The sequence below is a fragment of the Budorcas taxicolor genome, chromosome 3, assembly GCF_023091745.1.
Source record: "Budorcas taxicolor isolate Tak-1 chromosome 3, Takin1.1, whole genome shotgun sequence".
Classification (NCBI taxonomy): Eukaryota; Metazoa; Chordata; class Mammalia; order Artiodactyla; family Bovidae; genus Budorcas; species Budorcas taxicolor.
Genome location: NC_068912.1, coordinates 54,078,689 through 54,081,859, shown reverse-complemented (window position 1 = coordinate 54,081,859; position 3,171 = coordinate 54,078,689). Strand labels below are relative to the sequence as shown.

General features: G+C 45.5%; 1 pseudogene; it reads left to right on the top strand.

The window, feature by feature from the left end:
- Positions 1–821: 821 nt before the first annotated feature.
- LOC128045778 (RNA 5'-monophosphate methyltransferase-like) lies at positions 822–1,704 on the top strand (annotated as a pseudogene).
- The last annotated feature ends 1,467 nt before the right edge of the window (positions 1,705–3,171 follow it).

The window sequence follows — 3,171 nt, the reverse complement described above, 5'->3', positions numbered from 1 at the left end:
TGCGCATGTTCATTAATCCATCAGGCTTCAATTACAAAACACAAGTTTCAGGGTAAAATTTAAAATTTCAAGGAGGAAAAGATGAAAGCTCTAATTTGAAAAGATAACATGTACCCCAATGTTCATAGTGGCACTATTTACAATAGCTAAGACATGGAAAAGGTTAGTTTTCATTCCAATCCCAAAGAAAGGCAATGCCAAAGAATGCTCAAACTACTGCACAATTGCACTCATCTCACATGCTAGTAAAGTAATGCTCAAAATTCTCCAAGCCAGACTTCAGCAATACATGAACCATGAACTTCCAGATGTTCAAGTTGGTTTTAGAAAAGGCAGAGGAACCAGAGATCAAATTGCCAACATCCACTGGATCATGGAAAAAGCAAGAGAGTTCCAGAAAAACATATATTTCTGCTTTATTGACTATGCCAAAGCCTTTGACTGTGTGGATCACAATAAACTGTGGAAAATTCTGAAAGAGATGGGTGTACCAGACCACCTGACCTGCCTCTTGAGAAACCTATATGCAGGTCAGGAAGCAAAAGTTCGAACTGGACATGGAACAACAGACTGGTTCCAAATAGGAAAAGGAGTACGTCAAGGCTGTATATTGTCACCCTGCTTATTTAACTTCTATGCAGAGTACATCATGAGAAACTCTGGGCTGGAAGAAGCACAAGCTGGAATCAAGATTGCCGGGAGAAATATCAATAACCTCAGATATGCAGATGACACCACCCTTATGGCAGAAAGTGAAGAGGAGCTAAAAAGCCTGTTGATGACAGTGAAAGAGGAGAGTGAACAAGTTGGCTTAGAGACTGAGACTAATGGCGGCGTCCATGGAGCAGGCCACGGGGGGCGTTGAGAAGACTGAGGCGGAAGAGAAACCGCGTGTTCTGGAACCTGGAGCAGCCCCGTTCGGAAATTTCCCTCAGTATTCTCGCTTTCACCCTCCAGAGCAACGGCTCCGCCTCCTACCTCCGGAGCTGCTTCGCAGGCTCTTCCCTCAGAGTCCCGAAACAAGGCCGATCCTGGGGCTCGATGTGGGGTGAACCCTGGGGATCTGAGGGTGGCTCTATACAAACATTTCCTTTTCCTACATGATGGGGAGACCTACTTTGATGCCTCAAGAGAACTCCATCTCCTCTGCTGTGACATAGATCCAGTCCTGGTGGAACGAGCTGAAAAAGAATGCCCTTTTCCTGATGGTTTGACTTTTATTACCCTGGACTTCATGAATCAAAGGACCCGGAAAGTTCTCCTGAGCACTTTCTTGAGCCAGTTTGGACGCTCAGTTTTTGATATTGGCTGCTGCATGTCAGTAACCATGTGGATTCACCTGAACCATGGGGACCAAGGCCTGTGGGAGTTCCTGGCCCACCTTTCTTCCCTATGCCCCTACCTCCTTGTGGAGCCACAGCCCTGGAAGTGTTACCGGGCAGCTGCAAGGCATCTCTGGAAGCTGGGGCTCCATGATTTTGACCACTTCCGCTCCCTGGCCATCGGAGGTGATATGGCCATTCAGACTGTGCAGATCTTGACCCATGACCATGGCATGGAATTAGTATGCTGCTTTGGCAACACCAACTGGGACCGAAGCCTTCTGCTCTTCAGGACAAAACAAGCCACAGAGACTCATCCGATCCCCGAGTCACTGATAGAAGAGGAAAAGAAAGGAACAAAATAAGATTCTGGAGAGAGTGAGATGGGAGGACGGTAAGACCAGGATAGAGATATTGAAAGAGTTTTATATAAAAAATTAAGTTCATTCTCCTTAACTCCTGGTAGTTAGGCAGCCTCCAAACCTGGCAGAAGTTTTGTAAGTGTCCAGGACATGGAACTAAACAAATCATTATCTGTTCCCCATTTGGGGGAATGATCCCTGAGGAGCCTATATCTGAGGGGCAATGTCCTGTCTGGCAGGAGGTGACCTGGAGAAAGTGCTTCTGGGATATGGAAGGGGCTGCTTTTGGTGATTATTTAGGAAAACTTAGACAAGTTTAGCCTTAGAGTGTGTCTGTTCCCTGGCCTACTTGAATCTGATCTGCCTTCTTCAGGCTTTCTTCTAGACTTATCCTGTCTATGAGGCAAAACTTCACAATACAGTCTGGAATGAAAAGTCACTGGCCTATCTAAAGGAGAGTTTTGTAGGAAAAATATCTTTCCAGAGCAGGTTAAGTTTCCAGCACACCCAGGCTGAGCATGGCAGTCACAGATACAGTATTAGCCAAGATACATTGACTAGCATTTACAAAGTGTTTAAAAGATTTAAATCATGAACTCAAAATTGAACTGGTACAAATGAAATGAATGAAGTGGGATTGTATACAGTATATACAATTATATATAATAAAAGTGACGAATATGATTGAGAATACCCTGTGCAGGGGGTGGGGGGGCGGTGCGTGGGGAAGTTGGCTTAAAGCTCAACATTCAGAAAACTAAGATCATGGCATCTGGTCCCATCACTTCATGGGAAGTAGATGGGGAAACAGTGGAAACAGTGGCTGACTTTGTTTTGGGGAGCTCCAGAATTACTGTAGATGGTGATTGCAGCCATGAAATTAAAAGACACTTACTCCTTGGGAGAAAATTTATGACCAACCTAGATAGCATATTCAAAAGCAGAGACATCACTTTGCCAACAAAGGTCCGTCTAGTCAAGGCTATGGTTTTTCCAATAGTCATGTATGGATGTGAGAGTTGAACTGTGAAGAAAGCTGAGCGCCGAAGAATTGATGCTTTTGAACTGTGGTGTTGGAGAAGACTCTTGAGAGTCCCTTGGACTGCAAGGAGATCCAACCAGTCCATTCTGAAGGAGATCAGCCCCGGGATTTCTTTGGAAGGAATGTGCTAAGGCTGAAACTCCAGTACTTTGGCCACCTCATGCGAAGAGTTGACTCATTGGAAAAGACTCTGATGCTTGGAGGGATTGGGGGCAGGAGGAGATGGGGACGACAGAGGATGAGATGGCTGGATGGCATCACCGACTTGATGGACGTGAGTCTGAGTCAACTCCGGGAGTTGGTGATGGACAGGGAGGCCTGGCGTGCTGCAATTCATGGGGTCGCAAAGAGTCAGACATGACTGAGTGACTGAACTGAACTGAACTGAACTGAAGACATGGAAGCAAACTAAACGTCCATCAACAGATGAATGGATAAAGAATAT